Source organism: Bos javanicus, chromosome 9, assembly GCF_032452875.1.
Source record: "Bos javanicus breed banteng chromosome 9, ARS-OSU_banteng_1.0, whole genome shotgun sequence".
NCBI lineage: Eukaryota > Metazoa > Chordata > Mammalia > Artiodactyla > Bovidae > Bos > Bos javanicus.
In genome coordinates, this window is record NC_083876.1 from 32,262,775 (window position 1) to 32,280,265 (window position 17,491).

The 17,491-nt window shown below is 41.9% G+C and overlaps 1 protein-coding gene across 4 annotated transcripts in view; it reads left to right on the forward strand.

The window, feature by feature from the left end:
- MCM9 (minichromosome maintenance 9 homologous recombination repair factor) overlaps positions 1-9,642 on the forward strand; it is a 126,701-nt gene extending 117,059 nt beyond the window's left edge. For 2 of the 4 annotated variants that reach the window (XR_009738428.1, XM_061427456.1), the window contains one exon: positions 7,865-9,642. The gene's annotated coding sequence lies outside the window, so the exon portion shown is untranslated. Of the gene's footprint in view, positions 1-569; positions 757-1,497 lie in introns of all 4 variants that reach the window. The other 2 variants (XR_009738426.1, XR_009738427.1) reach the window with 2 other exon arrangements.
- The last annotated feature ends 7,849 nt before the right edge of the window (positions 9,643-17,491 follow it).

Consider the following 17,491-nt stretch of genomic DNA (forward strand, 5'->3'; position numbering starts at 1 on the left):
GCCCACAACCTCTTTTTTCTTCACTGAGAAGTTCTGTTTTTTCTTTCTTTGTGGTTTTGTTTACAAATGAAAACATCCACTGGAAATATTTCGTATTTGTTGTCTCATCCCATGAGGTAGAAATCTAACTGGATGCTTCTCAACAAGAGTTGTCAGTGCTTCCTCACTACCCCTCAGGACTCCCCACCTCACCCACAGCACACCCAAGACACCCCACAAATGCACACAGAGGGGAGACAAGCCTTACTTTGCTTCCACTCAATTCCTTTCCGGTTGGTTGCCCAGAATTCAGTTTCCTTCAGTCATCTCTAGGTGTCATCCGAGAGGAGCCTCTCCAAGCTGGATTTTCAGCACAGACACGGGCGTTTGTCAGGCCTGGGGAAGCTAGGATGCTGGGGGCTCTGCCTTTGCTGCTGGTGTGGAGTCCGAGCTCCTCCCCATGCTGGCCCCAGCCGTCTCCTCCCCATGCAGCTGGGGCCGGAGCAAGTGGCACTCCGGGCAGAGGGGAGCTGCTCCCCCAGCGTTCTCATCCCTAGTGAAAGAGAATTGCCCTCTGTGATTGTACACAGAATCTGCCAGCAAGAGCCGCCTGAGAGAACAGACAATGGAGCTCTATGTACCTCTGCAGGAAAAGAACAAAAATTCCGACACTTCAATGTTAACTTCTGGGATCCGCAGCCACCCCGCGGCATCCCGGAGATCACCCAACACAGAAGACATCTTCAGAGCTTAAATTAGCTTGCAAATATCAAAAAGGTTAGAGAATGTATCATTTAACTAGAGGGACACTTAGCTTTCTTCTCCATGCCCAGAAAGCACTGTGTGTGTGTGTGTGTGTGTGTGTGTGTGTGTGTGTGTGTGTGTATGCCTTTATGTGTCTTTCACTCTGCATGTTTTGGCATAGATTTTGCAATGCTGGGAGCTGCAAATAGCTACAGGCTTTCTGTCCTCTGCATAAGATGGCCACACATTACAACAGTTATTTCAAATGCTCTGTTTTAGCATCAGGACTTAGCAGAGTGCCTCACAGCGAATATTAAATAAATGACTGATTTTATGACCTTATTCACACTGGGATTTTGCTAGTAAATATGGATCCATAGAAACCCAGTCGGTAAATATTCCTTAATTCTCCCTTGGTAACACAGAAATTCCAATAACTCCTGCAGCTCTTCACAGCCAGTCTAGCAAGGATCTCGCTTGTCAGCAGAAGTGAACCATATGGTCGCTGCCCTCAGGCCCCATGTTACACAATGTCTCTGCTTTGCACATTCAGAGCATATTTGTTTCCTCACCAACCATGAGAGGCGGTATCTTAAACAACTGCAGCAAAACTATATTTGTCAGGCATCAGAAGCAAAGTGTATTTGTACATCAGTAGTCTTATTTCTAATCAATTCAGTTTTCTGACTATTCAAAGTTCAGTCATCTGGCTTTGATTTCTGGCTTGTTTACAGAAACTAATAATGCTTAATAAAGCTCTGAAACCACTTTCAGCTACGTCTTTGTACTGTGAGTCCATCAGACTGAGAAGTCACACAACTGGTTTTGCCAACCCTCCTACAGATGTGCGTGGACCCCAGGAGTCCCAGTAGACCAGCCATCGCCAGCTGTGGTTTGCCCGCTGGCTCCACACCACAGCTCAGAGGTATTACTTTCCAGGTGTTTAGTCCACAACTACGGAGCTGGCGAGGATCTCCAGCTCAGTTTGCTGTGCTGCAGATTGGTTTGACTGATACCACGTTTCAGCTTAAAGTCCCTTGTTTGTTTTTTGTTTATTTGTTTGTTTTTAAATTTTTATTGGAATGTAATTGATTTACAGTGTGGTGCTAGTTTCAGGAGTACAGCAAAGTCAGTCCGATATACATATACACACATCCACTCTTTTTCAGATTCTTTCCCCATACCGGTCATTACAGAGTACTGAGTAGAGTTCCCTGTACTATACCATAGGTCCTTATTAATTGTCTGTTTTACATAGAAAGGACTTCTCTGGAAACTCGGACAGTAAGGAATCTGCCTGCAATGCAGGAGACCTGGGTTTGATCCGTGGATTGGGAAGATGCCCTGGAGGAGGGCATGGCAACCCACTCTAGTATTCTTGCCTGGAGAATCCCATGGACAGAGGAGCCTGGCGGCTGTCTGCCATGGGGTCACACAGAGGCAGACACGACATATATGTGTCAGTCCCAGCCTCCCAACTTATCCCTCACCCCTCTGTCTCCCCCTAGTAACCATAAACTTGTTTTCTACATCTGTGACTCTATTTCTGTTTTGTAGGAGGCAGCTTGTTTCTGACATATGTTTTGCACTGGGGGCTAAGACCATAAGAGTTTGAACTGCATGGTGGGGTTTTTTTTGGCTGAAGAAGAAAGGAAGAACTTTTATCAGTATTTTTTTTCATACACATCTGGGAGAAGACTTAAGACAGGACTTGTATCTTGGACACCAGTTCCTTGGGTAATCTCAGAGACGAGGGGACCAGAATAGATGTTCAGAGCATGTGAAGACTCGTGGTCTTTGCTGCAATAACTAATTCACTACTTTCTAAGACTGTGTGAGCCATGCAATAATATACTTTGTTCTCAGCAGCAATGGCATCTAACCCTGTAGTCTTCATACACCCCTCAACGTGGCCCCAAGAATGTGACCAAAATCTGGAAAGGCCACAAGATACTCAGAAGAAAGCTAGTAGATGGATTCTTCTGGTATAGGTGGTATAAGATAATTTTCCAAACAGCTCAAGGCTCTGAGCTAAGGAATCTCGAGGGCAGGTATCACCTGGCTCCCCTCCCAGCACACAGGTTCCACCCACTCATTATGAAAAAGAAGAGACTCCCTGGAGGCTTGAGAAGTTATCAACATGTAGCATTTGGTGTGCACCTACTCCCTCCACGTGGACGCACATCTCCTTCAGTGGACCCTCACGCCGCCCCTGCCAATTGCATCTCACACTGCACAGGCAACCTCAACAATATTCTGATAACCTGCAGAGAGTCAGGCCAAAACGCCCACCAGAACCAAGAGCTAGAGCAGTAGGAAGGGTGTAGGCCAGGAGGGTGTTCAGAACAGCTCACCTTCCCCATGCAGAAGGCCAAGCACCAAATGGCTTGAATGCTGCCATTTCAATATGGATACTTAGATGTGGTCATCTTGACCAGAATAGAATCAAGCTGTTAATTTTTCTCTTTATTTTCCCAAATGAAAAACTGCTATATTATCTTCATCTGATGAAAAGAAAACACACATATTTATTTTAAAAGAATAAGACAGTGCCAAAAATTATGGCATACAACCCATCCGAAACAAAATACTTGATGAAAGCTTTTCCAGAATGTGTTCACTGGACAGTATGAAAATCACTGGTTTGAGTTTTCTGGGAAGCAGATGCTGAAATGGAGTTTATTGTGCAGGATATTTCTCAAGAATTGTTTTGGGGTCAACACCCATGGAAAGAAAGGGATGAAAACAGAATCACGTAGAGAGAGAACTCGAGCTATGTTGCAACCTTGGCAGATCTGACTGGGAGCTCTGAATTGAAAAATAACCCATCAATGATGTTCACTATTGAGTTGAAATGGCCAACCCACCCCTGCCTCTCTGCTCAGGAGGGTAGGACATGGGGAGAAGTAGCCCTGCAGCTGGGCAGTTCCTGAACAGGCTGACAGCAACAAGTCCTTTTTAGAAGAGGCATCTGGGCAGTGCACCTTCAGTCCATCACACAGGGAGACACACTATTATTGTAAACAAAAATGGAGTCATATCTTCTACACTATTATGATGCTGATATTTTTTACTTAGCAACATACTATAAACATTTCTCTGTGACCCAAATATGTAACAGATCACATCCATTTTTAATTACTGCAGATATTATATCAAACAGGTGTACAATATTAATCAAATTCCTGTTGAAGGGTGTTTGAGAACACCTTTTCTATATTTTTTGCCTTTATAATTAACTCAGTCATGAACATCCTAATGTGTATATATATCTTTTCACACATGTGAAATTAATTATTAGCATAATTATTAGCACAAAGTAATCTCAAAAGTGAAATTGCTGGGCCAGAAGGTATCCATATTTACCTTTTGAGTGTAGTGCCAAATTACCCTCCAGAAAGTTGTAACAATTTACCCGAGCACTAAGGATAATCGGCATCAATCTTCATAATCTTTGCCAATTTCATAGGTGAAAAAAAAGCTTGTTTTCTTAGTAACATTTATTAATTTGTAGCCAGGTTAAATGATGTTTCTTATGTTGACATCATATTTCTTCAATTATTTTTTCCTTTTGTGATTTACCTGTACTGATCCTTTGCCCATTTTTCTCTGGTTTGTGTCTGTTATACTGAGGGTAGTAAGCCCGTTTGGTATACATGATATAATGCTATTTACTAATAAACTTTCTGTGTCTTATTTTTATTTTCTTTTTCTTTCTGTTCTTTTTTTTTTCTAAAAATAAAAAGCTAAACTAACAAAATTCATTTATCATCTCTCTTAGAGTTCCTGATAAGTTTCCTTCTACCCAGCTTGACAGATACTCTCCTGCTGCTGCTACTGCTGCTAAGTCGCTTCAGTCATGTCTGACTCTGTGCGACCCCATAGACGGCAGCCCACCAGGCTCCCCCGTCCCTGGGATTCTCCAGGCAAGAACTCTAGAGTGGGTTGCCGTTTCCTTCTCCAATGCATGAAAGTGAAAAGTCAAAGTGAAGTCGCTCAGTCGTGTCCGACTCCTAGCAGCCCCATGGACTGCAGCCTACCAGGCTCCTCCGTCCAGGGGATTTCCCAGGCAAGAATACTGGAGTGGGGTGCCATTGCCTTCTCCGGATGCTCTCCTGATACTTCTGTAAATCCTCACACTTTCAAGGTTTCTATTAGTAAGTAATGTGAAAAAAAGACATTCTCTCCCAGCCCTCTCCTTAGTCTCATCTTATTCCCCAACCACATCAGATTACCTTTTATGGAGAAAAGTTATGAAGGAAACACAGATTTTACATTTCATAATGGTCACTTTGATGTAACTGCATCAAGATGTCTGCTTTAATGGTCTTCCTTCTGTCAGAAATGTCCCTGAATGGCCAGACTGTCTGTGTGAGGCCCTTAGAAGCCCCTGCCTCTACAATAGGAGGCTGAGCTGGGAAGCAGTGACATTTCCTCCTCCAGCCTGCGAACCTCAGGCGATGCAACTGGGCAGAGCTATGGACAATGGAAAGTGGACACAATCATGTTCCAAACCTAGGCGTTTTTCCTGCTGACCACGTCCTCACCCCACATTCCCCTTTCCTTCTACCCAGGTACAAGGTACAAGCTTCCTAGCTCTACCTGGATTTCCGAGTTATCCACTCTGTTTCCCCACCCTCCCTGTTTTTTTTTTTTTTTAATTAAATGAATGAATTAATTTTTGGCTGTGCTTGGTCTTGCTGCGCAGGCTTTTCTCTAGTTGCAGCAAACCGGGGCTTTTCTCTCATTGCGATGCATGGGCTTTTCAATATGGCGGCTTCTCTTCTTGTTGCAGAACACAGGCTCAAGGGCAGCCGGCGTTAGTAGTCGCAGCTCCCTGGCTCTAGAGCACAGGCTCAATAGTTGTGGCACACGGGCTTAATTGCCCCGCGGCATGTGATAAGTTCCCGCTTCAGGAATCAAATCCGTGTCTCCCGCGTTGGCAGGTGGATTCTTTACCACTGAACCACCAGGGAAGCCCCTTCCTGTTGTTTTTAAAAACACCTTTATTGAGGCATAATTTACAGATCATGAAGTTCACTCATTTTCAATGTACATTACAATGATTTTTAGTAAGCTTACTATCTTGTGCTACCATCACCACAATACAGTTTTAGGACATTTTCCTGACCTCACTGAGATCTTTCATGCCTGTTTACAATTAATCCCCTTTCCCATCCCAACTCCAGGCAACCACTAACCTACATTTTGTCTCTATGCAATTGCCTTTTCTGGACAGAAATTAAATCATATATGCCTTTAGTTTTGACATCGCCTCTTATCTCCGATGAGAAATTCCAGATTCAACCTCAGCTCTATGGAAACTTGCTGGCCAGACGTGGGTTCACATAACTGGTAAATGACAGAGCTCTGATTCAGGTCCAAGTCTCGTGATTCCAAATTCTTTCCACTCCCTCCTGCTTTCCTGATCTGGATACAATTGCAATGATGAATGGAAAATTTAGTGATGGCCATTTAAAAAAACCTCAGAGATCACTGGCCTTCTGGGTCTGAACGCCGAACTCGTGACTCTGCTCAGCCACCAGTGTGTTAGTCGCTCAGTCGTGTCCAACTCTTCACGACCCCATGGACTGAAGCCCGCCCCAGGCTCCTCTGTCTATGGGATTCTCCAGGCAAGAATACTAGAGTGGGTTGCTATTTCCTTTTCCAGCTCAGCCACCAGAGGGTGCCGAAAAGATCTTTAAATTGGCTTTTGCTTGTCACAATTGGGCATCTTAGGAAAGCCGCGTAGAATTTTTCTTATAATATTTTCCCTGTCTGGGAAATTGCAAATATCAATGGAGAATAAAAGCTAGGAAATGTTTTTGGTGTACGTTGAAGGTTTTTTTTTTCAGGCTTCTCAGACCAAGATTTCTTTTTTTAATAGAATAAAAAGGGAAACTACTAAAAAGACTTGGTTTGGGAAGCTGGTGAAACATTAAGTTATGACAATCCAGCATGACAGATATCCAATTAATCATAACATTAAGGTAATTGTGTTAATCTTTTGCATTTTTAGAGAACTAAATTGATGGAGGGAAGGGAACTGGAAACATGTTTTCAAATTGTTACCCAAGTACATTATCTATGTAGCTAGAATTAACTGGATAATAATTCAATATGAAAATTGAATTTATCTTGGAGTAGTAATTTTTTTGTGATGTATCCCCACCTATCTGGATGGATGGATGAATGGACAGGGGCTGATCAACAGCCAGGATGGGAGCTCCTGGGAGGATCTTCAGGGGAACGTGATGCTTGTCCTGAGCACCACCCCTGGCGGCTGTCAAAGTCACTGGAGCCATATGTCTGGTGGTGCTGTGCCCCCTGTACCCACCACGAACCGCGTGCTCCCCATAACTGGACTACAGTTATGGAACCAGGATTAGACCAGAGCCAGTCAAAACCTTTCATTAACTGGAACCAGAGGTTGAGAACTGACTTCACCACAAACGGGAAGTAGTGTCTCTTTACGCTTATTCTTCTCTTGACAGCTAAGCCAGTCCTGAAAAAGTGATGACATTGAAAGGAGGGTGCTTAGAATTTCAAAAAAGGCAAATCTTCAAGTACTTCTGAAGCATCTAAATCTGTGCAATGAATTCATATGCTAACGAGGGGGCACAGTATTCTGGTCACCTCAGTAGGGTCGACACCCACCTGAATAAGGCAACATTTTTATCATGAGTTTCCATCCCCAAATGGGAGGCCATTAACACCCAAGCCACCTGCTACTCTCTGCCTAGAAAATCTTGTGTCTATATAAATTGATGAAACCAGGATGCTGAAATAGCACTTTATCGTGAAAAAAAAAAACCCATACATTACAGAAAATTTACGGCTTTAACCATTTTTAAGTGCAGGATTCACTGGCAATAAGTATATACACAGTGTTGTGTAAACATCATCACTACCCATCTCCAGAACGTTTTCATCTCTGTACCATTGAACAATAACGCCCCCACCTCCCCAACAGTGCCTGGTAACCATGAAATATCACTATTATAAGCATATTCATTTAGTAGATCTGCGGAAGAGAAAACCATTTTACAAAAAGGAAAAGAGGGGGAGTTACAAAATGGCAAAACTCTGCAGAAGCCATTATAGTGAAAATCGTAACTCTGTCCATCTTTTCCTAACACAGGATGAACATCAGGATCGGCCTGTGATGTGAATCGCAGCTGCACACAGTCAGGAAAGATGATGCTCGGTCCTAGATGTTCGCTGGGTGCAGGGGACACTCCCACAAAGCAAGGAAGTCGCTGAATCTCCTGAGACCCCAGAGAGGCCCAAGCAAGGTTGGGAAGTGTGGGCGTCTGCCTGGGGTCAGTGGTGTGGCCAGGTTACAGTCTCAACCTAAAACTTCACGCTAATCCATCTGCACTCTGAACATTTTTCCAAAGCTAAAAATTTAATTACTACCCAAAGGAAGGTAGTTCGAGTGTTTGAAACTCCCACACAATTCCCTCTTAAATAAAATTCAGTCTCTCAACCAACCACAATTCATACTTTTTTAAAAAGCACGTAAAGAAAAACAGTGTTAATGAATCCTCTTAAATTCCGACTCACAGGGTCTCTTCTTTTGTGCTTTATTTACGGTCTTGGGCACTTACTCTAACTGGCCCCTTTCTGAGACCTAGCTTCTTCTGAAAGCACATGGATTTCCTTGTGAAGGAAATACACTTAAAGCCTTTCTGGCTCCCTTCCCCTAAGGCGTTTTGCTAATGTGTACCAGAACATTCTTGAAAGGAGAAAAGAAGGAAAAGAGAAAGAAATGCTTTGTCAGAAGAGTGCCTTTGGGCATAGCTAGCACAACTGCCTCCTATTAATCCGCAACCTAGTTAAGAGAACCAGAAATAATTTACTGTGTGTGGTGCTTCCTATAACAGCTAACATGCATTTGAGCACTTGCTATGTGCCAGGTACCATGCTACATTTCTTCTATAGATAATCTCATTTGCTTGGAGCAACTACCCAATAAGATAGGAATTATTTGTATGGATATTACCTATACTGAGGGCTTCCCTGGTGGCTCAGCTGGTAAAGTATCCACCTGCAATTCAGGAGACCCTGGTTTGATTCCTGGGCTGGAAAGATCCCCTGAAGAAGGGATAGGCTACCCACTCCGGTATTCTTGGGCTTCCCCGGTGGCTCAGACGATAAAGAATCTACCTGCAATGAGGGACACCTGGGTTTGATCCCTGGGTTGGAAAGATCCCCTGGAGGAGGGCATGACAACCCACTCCAGTGTTCATGCCTGGAGAATCGCCATGGACAAAGGAGCCCAGGCTACAGTTCATGGGGTTGCAAAGAGTCAGACATGACTGAGCGACTAAGCACACACACAAACACACATACACACACACATACCTATCCTGAGGAACCTGAGGCTTTAAAGACTTTAAGCAACTTGACCAGATTCACACAGCAAATAAATAGTTGAGCCAGAATTTGAACTCTAACAGATCTGACTTCAGGAGCCTCCATGAATTAAATTACACTGATTAAATTCATGCAAAATCTCTGTGAGATGTTAACTTATATTTTACAAATGAGAAAATTGGAGATTAGAGTCATTGATTGGCCCAAGGTTGCATTTATGTGATTGAATAGAGAATCAGACCTGGTGTTTTGGGCTTTCAAGCCCTCATTCTTTCCATTAAACACCTGAGTTCTGTTCCCCTGCGTGCGTGCTAAGTAGCTTCAGTCATGCTTGACTCTTGCGACCCTATGGACCATAGCCCGCCAGGCTCCTCTGTCCATGGGATTCTCCAGGCAAGGATACTGGAGTGGGTTGCCATGCCCTCCTCTAGAGGACCTTCCCGACCCAGGGATCTAACCCACATCTCTTATGTCTTCAGCATTGGCAGGCAGGTTCTTTACCAACCACTAGTGTCACTTGGGAAGCCCCCGGCTCCCCTAGGTCACTTTAAAAACAAAAGGGAAATTGAACTGATGTTCAGTGGGTGTAATTTACTGGCAGTTTATCCCTCCCACCAACGTTGTACTTGTAGGAAGGCTCCAGGGTCTGTGTGGATTCCCCGCCTCTTCCCACAGCCTCCTGAAGCCACTTGACACAAATTGGATGAACAAGGTTCATAAGGGAATGAAAATAATACAAACTGTAGGGTTTGTTTACACGCTCTTTGGCACTGATAGGAACCATCAAGCGACAGATGGTGTCGATCCAGATGAAAGAACAGAGAACATGTGATAATGAATTTACAAGTGTTGTATGGAATGTTTAAGTACTATTACCCTTAAGCATTTGTTGGTTTCTCTCAGGCAAAGCAACTCCAACGATCTAAACTATAATTTAGCACAGGAGTGTTTCTTTACACTCCATGAAATTCTTGCAAACTTACTTTCCAAACCAAACTGTGATGCCAAATTTTGACTGAGAAAAAAATACACACACACACACACACACATATATATATATATATTTAATTTTTATCCCAGGATGTTAATTTTTATCTGTGTGGCTGTTAGGAGAAAAAAAATATTTATAATCATCTGAAAACGAACAATACCTTCAGGGAGCTGGTCAACTAATAATTATGGCAAACCTTTGTTCAGTAAATTTTAAAGATAGCCTATGGTGATATCATTGAAAATGAGCAACTACTTTGGCAAATGTAATTAATGCTTATTTATCTGTTTTTCAAACAATTATTTTCCTTGGGACTTTGCTGGTGGCCCAGTGATTAGCACTTGGCGCTCTCCACTGCTGTGAGCCTGGGTTCATTCCCTGATTGGGGAATTAAGATCCCTCGAGCTGCATGGAGTGGCCAAAGGATTATTTTTTCTTTACTTCCTTTAATTTTTAATTGAGCTGTACTTGACATATAGCATTATATTAGTTACAGGTGTACAATAGAGTGATTTGATATATTTCGTGAAATGGTCTCCACACTAAATCTATTTAACATCCATCTAAGAATTCCTCTCTTAGCAACTTTCAAATACAGTAGCTCTTGTTTCATGCTGAGATTTAAAGGCCAAGAACAGGATGTTGAGAAAGCAAGATGACTGCTCCAACTAGGTTAGAAAAGATAGTTCCAGAGTCCTCTCCAGGGACTGGCCGAGATTCTCTCTTTCTCTGGTTAGCAGGGGCAAGAACAGACAGCTAGGACACTGAGCTTCCCTTTGAAGGAGCAGTAAGCAGACGGCAGCTGAAAGCATGTCCTTATCAGAAGCTGCTGTAAGGAAATGCCATCTCATTGCACATGGCACCTAAGCTAGCCGTTTCCAATTGCCTTTGTCCTGAAAGTTTCCACTGGTCTCATTCCGAGAGCCGTTCCCTCTGGGGTAGGAGGGAAATGAAGACATTTAGAAGTGGGTCAGAAAACTGCCTCAGCCTACTTGCTTCATGTGGCCATCCTTTTTTTTTTTTTTTATTTTAATTGGAAGCTAACTACTTTACAATATTGGGGTGGTTTTGCCATACATTGACATGAATCAGCCATGAGTGTACATGTATTCCCCTTCCCAAACCACTCTCCCAACTTCCTCCCCATCCCATCCCTCAGGGTCATCTCAGTGCACCAGCTTTGAGTGTCCTGTTTCATGCATCAAATCTGGACTGGTGATCTATTTCACATATGATGATATACATGTTTCAATGCTATTCTCTCAAATCATCCCACCCTCGGCTTCTCCCACAGAGTCCAAAAGTCTGTTCCTTACATCTGTCTCTTTTGCTGTCTCACATATAGGGTCATCATTAGCATCTTTCTAAATTCCATATATATGCATTAATATACTGTATTGATGTTTTTCTTTCTGACTTACTTCAACTCTGTATAATAGGCTCCAGTTTCATCCACCTCATTAGACCTGATTCAAATGCATTCTTTTTAATAGCTGAGTAATATTCCATTGTATATATGTACCACAGCTTTCTTATCCATTCGTCTGCCAATGGACATCTAGGTTGCTTCCATGTCCTGGCTATTGTAAACAGTGCTGCGATGAACATTGGAGTATACGTGTCTCTTTCAATTCTGTTTTCCTCAGTGTGTATGCCCAGCAGTGGGATTGCTGGGTCATATGGCAGATCTATTTTCAGGAATAGAAAGGAATCTCCACACTGTTCTCCATAGTGGCTGTACATCCTTTTGTTGTCTGGCTTATCTTCATCTTTTCCTGACACTCCCTCTCTTTTAGACTCTCAAGTTTGTGTTTTGTTTTTGAGAACCATTGAGCTATTTATTTTTATTGAACTACAGTTAATTTGCAATATTATATTAGTTTCAGGTGTACAACATAGTGATTCAATATTTTCATAGATTACACTTCATTTAAACTTATTATAAAATATTGGCTACAATCCCTGTGCTGTGCATTACATTCTTGTAGTTTATTTATTTCATATGTGGTAGTTTGTACTTCTTAATCCCATCTCTCTGTCTTGCCCCTCCCACTTCCTTCTTCCCAGTGGTAACCACTGATTTGTTCTCTATATCTGTTTGTTGCGCTATATTCATTTGTTTGTTTTCTTTTTTAGATTCCACACATAACTGATAATGCACAGAGTTTGTCTTTCTCTGACTTATTTCACAAGCATAATGCCCTCCAGGTCCATCTGTGTTTGTGTTCTTGAAACCACTCCCTCAGACACCACCCGTGGTGTTGTCTCCATTCATTCTTTGTCTTTGACATTTGGCTCTATTTGACTGTGCTGCTCACTGTTTCATTCTACAACGCAGGTATTGATAGAACCCCAAGGTATCTGTCAGGAAGCTCCGTCCCAAAGGATGACCTTTAAAGAAAATACCAGAGGTCAGTGGTCAAGAGCAGGGCCAGGAAGTCAGATTGTTGGAATAAAGAAAGTGGAGAGGACAAATGGAAAGTTGGAAATAATAGGAGCTCAGACTCACTGGAGACACCGATGCGCTGGAATAAGATAGCTCCCAAAGTGGAGTAACTGGGAACAAAAAGGATTCTTGTGCCAGCTGTCATGCAGAGTGGAGCTATAAGCCAGACCGCAAAGAAAACGCTGGTAAGTCTAGCTGGTAGTCCAAAGGGCTTTGGAGCTAGAGGCTAAGGCTCTGGGTCCATCACTATGGTTCTTAGAGTGATGAAAGTCCTGCTAAGCAAAACACAGGGGTTTAGTTCTGATGTCTAATCCTGCCCACCAGAACTTATCTTTTAGATTCTGTACATTATTCATTATTGTGTCAGCCTAACCCTTGACCTTCGGTCCTCTTTATCTTCATCATCTGTCTTTATCCTAACTTCATCTTTTGCTTTTCTTTGCAGATTCTCTCTCCCTTCAGCATCCCTGCCTTCCTTATTTGCTGTGTTCCGGGGCCTCTGCACACATTATGTCCAGCCCTGTTTGGTGCCTGCATTCCAGTTCTCTGGCTTGCATAGCCTCCCAGACCATGCTCATGGGTATTCCAGTCTCACTTCATGAGCTCCACCCTGGACAGTCAGCTGTCATAGCAGAAGCTTCTAACAGGGGTGTCACAGTCGGACTGAAATACGGTACCATTCTCCTCCCACCCTTTTGATTCAAGGCATGGGTTTTTTTTCTGGTCCGTATTCTGGAGGTTCATGGTCCTTTTAATTCAGAATACAATCACTATATTGGAGTCATCACTTCTCTTAAGGGATTCTATCTGCCAAGGAAATCACTAGACCTTGTAGTCACTCACCCTAAGGAGGCAGAGCAGAGCCTCTCAGTCCTGGGACCGCTGGGGATGGTCAAGGTCACTTACTCAGTAGTCCCTGACTACTAGATTGCTTTGAGCATTTTATTTCTTTGATCTTCTACATCTTCAAAACACGGTCGGAGCATTCACAGATTGGTCAGTTCTCATTTATCCAAAATCCCTTGGTTCCTTCTTGCTTACCTAACATGGGACTTTGGAATTTCTTTGTCCCTTTCTGGCATCAACTCATTTCTACGTAATTCTTTTAGTGTGCACGTGTGCATGCTAAGTCACTTGAGTAGTGTCCAACTCTGCAATGTTATGGACCGTAGCCCGCCAGGCTCCTCTATCCATGGGATTCTCCAGGTAAGACTACTGGAGTGGGTTGCCATGCCCTCCTCCAGGGTACCTTCCCAATCCAAGGATAGAACCCTCATCTCTTATGTCTGCTGCATTGGCAGGCAGGTTCTTTACCACTAGCACCACCTGGGAAACTCATTCTTTTAGTACAGAGGTTTAAAAAGTGTTTACAAATTTTCACTTTGAAATCTAGGCAAGAAGTACTACTTTTAAGGCACTTGGAAAAATCTTCCAGAACGAGTGAAATATTAATTATATCTGATATTTATCTCGCCTTTGATATATTAATAGAACAAAGACTATCTTGTTTGCCCAATACAAACAGTGCTTTCTCCCATCTCCTTTCTTTTTCAATGAACTTGAATCCCATTTTAGCTTCTCATTTGTCTTAATATGCAAACTTGGGAAAGGTTTGTGATTTTGAAATGTAGAGACTTTCTGAGAATTGGATGAAGATATTACAGCTTTACTTGTCTTAGGAAATAAAGGATTATGAGAACATTAAGTCCAGAGTTGAATGGACTGGTGCACTTTGCAAAGGATGGGGACCTGCATTGAAATGATGTTTATGGCTCACTGAACTATTTTGATACCAGCAAAAACTATCTTAGGAGCCTCCAATACATTAAGATTACTTATTCTGTCTGCTATTTCTCATTAATTATAGGTCTCAAAAGTTTACAATTCAAATACTATAAGCTTTGGTGTATGAGGATTGGCATAAGCCAAGGACTTGATGTGTCTTATAAAGTAATGAAATGTTAAAGCATTTGTGCCATTTGAGAAATCTTAGAATATTCGTATTATTTTTCTATAATAATTTGTACTTGTGGAGCACTTTGCATTTTACATTACAGATGGAGTTGAGATCCCTCATTTCTTTCCCTTCCTTCCCAGAAATAAATACTATAGTGAATTTGATGTTTAACATTTCTGTGTATGGTTTACATTTGTGTTATATATTAATTTATCCATAAAAATACATATAATATTGTTTTACATGCTTTGAAATTCTATCTAAATGTAACATACGATATAAATCCTCTTACAGCTTGTGTTTTTTAACTTATTCTTATAAGATTTAGCCTATTTATTCATGTAACTTCAGTTTACTTGTTGAAATTTCTGTATGCTTTTGTATGAATAGACCTCAAACCTGTCTATTCCATCTACGTTTAAATACTCAGCATTAAATTTTCCATTGTTATTTTCAACTTAATTTTTCATTGTATTTTCAACTTTTTATCTGCTATATCCTTTTCATTACAAACTCTATTTATGCTTTCTTTTTTCTTAATAAATATTGTCAGAGATTTGTCTACATGTTAGTCTTTTCTAAGAAACATTTTAGGTTTTATTGATTATATTTACTGTATCTTTGTTTTCTGTTTTCATAGTTTTTGTTCATATCTTTGTTAGTTCTTTCCTCCTGTTTTCTTAGGGTTTATTTTGGTGCTAACTTCTCTAATGGAAAATTTAGCTCATTAATTTTCTGTGCTTTCTTCTAATATAGAAGCTGAGAAAAGGAAATGCAGAGCCCCCACCCTGCCCATTCTCCTGCCACAGACCCCAGCTCCATGTTTCTAGGACTCAGTCACAACCTTCTATACTGATGGCCCCAAAGAGAAAGCTGAGGCCTGAGAATCTATTCAGCTGACCTTCTCCAAGGAGGAATGGCAAATCGTCTTCTCCATACACGGCTAGGCTCACGTTTTACTTAAAGTCCAAAACCAATCTCCAGTTTTGTCAAAAGTGAACACCATATTAAGATACACACACATACATATATATGTATGTGTGCATGTATGTATTTACTTATATATGTGTGTATACATGTGAAAAACGTCACAAAGAAAATTAAAAGAATGATTAGTTCAAAGGTCAGTATAGTTGTTCCCTCTGGGAAAAAGGGAGGAGATAATATAAAACATGCAGAGATTAATTCGTAGAACTAGTTATTAAATGTAAGAGGTAACAGAATCAAGGCCAAAAGGAAACAGCTAATCTTTTTTTTTTTTTTTGGCCAAAGTGCACAGCATGTGGGATCTTAGTTCCCTGACCAGGAATTGAACCTGCTTCCCTTGCATTGAAAGCTCAGAATCTTAACCACTGGACCACCAGGGAAGTCCTGAAAAAGGGAATCTGAAATAATCAGGGAAACTTTATTTTCTATAAATAATGATGGGAAGTCTGTCTTTTAAAGTTGGGAGTGTAAGGGGGAAGATTGAAGAATTTCACATCAATCAGTTCAGAAAAGTGGGATAAAGGTCGTCTGCTAAGAGGTCGAGGAGCAGTGGAGTTTGGGTGTCAGGCTCCAGTGTCTGGAACATGGTTCTTGCTCAATAAATGTGGGTTGAAAAAACGCTGAATAAGAGTTTTTAAAAATTTGGAATAAACTGTTTGGTCATTTGCTAGGAAGTAAACCATGAAAGAAGAAAAGAATACTTGGACAGCTCTGCAAGTTCAAGTAAGGTTTGTTAGCATGGAACTATTGTAGTAAAGCCAATTGGCAACCCAGCAGTTGCAAAGAAGAAAGAAAATGGCAGGCTTGGGAAGGAAGAAGGAACAAAAGGGATGCCTTGTAGGGGTTAGTAAAAGCATAATAGAAATCTCCAGTCATGGGACCAGGCTGGCTAATGAGGGAAATGAACCAAGAAGGGAAATGAAACCAGCCTGGGAGGAAGAGAAAGGCCAAGGGCCCAAAGTTCCCCTTCACTGAAGTTTCGCTCTCTACTGGCTCATTCCCATCACTGCACAAACTCTCATCTTTAAACCAAACCAAACAAAGCCCTACTCTTAACCTCAATTTCCCTGCCAGCTGCCGCCCCATTTCTCTGCTCTACTTTGCAGAGACTGTCCATAAAAGTCTCCTCTATTCTTTGTCTCAAACTTCCCTCTTCTTGTTCTCTCCTAAACCCACTGTAGTGAGACTTCTCTCCACAGATACCCAACTGAAACCACTCCGGTAAAGGTCACCAGTGACCTCTATTTTGCTAAACAGAGTGATCAGTTCTCAGTTCTCATTTTAGCAGAGCTTTCAGTAGCTTTGGATAAAGCTGATCACTCCCTCCTGCTAATGCGTTTCTTCACTTGGCGTCTAGGGCACTGTACCCTTGGCTTTTCTCCTTCATCTCCTCTTTCCCCTGACCTGTCAACCCCGGAGCATCCTAAAGCTGAATCCTTGTGCTTCTTCTCTTCATTATCCACACTCACGCCTTGGCGTTACTCTCCTGTCCCAAGCTTTTAAATACCATCTATGCCTCCCAAATCTAGATCTCCAGGCCAGAACTGTCCCCTAAAATTCAGACTCCTACATCCATCTCCCACTCACCATAATGGGTATCTCAAAGTCAGTCTGTCCAGAACTGACCTTCTGATTGTCCTACCCTTAGCTCCCCCCGCATCTGCTCCACCCAGTATTCTACTTCTCAAGTGATGTTAAATCCACTCTTCCATTTGTTGAAATCAAAAGTCTTAGTGTCAGCCTTTACTCCTTTCTCTGACATTGCATGTCCAATCAATTGGCACCTCCTGGAGGTGCTTTCCTTATATCCAGAATCCAGCCATTTTGTACTACATTCATTATTGTTACTCTGAGCCATTATATTTCATCTAGATAATAGATTGGAATATCTGGAAGAATGTTGCCTTGTTTGTACCTTTTCACTACCCATCAACTCACCCCAACTTAATCTGTTCTCAACATTTCAAAGCGGTCCATTTAAAGTACATTGGATCCTACATCCCTCTCT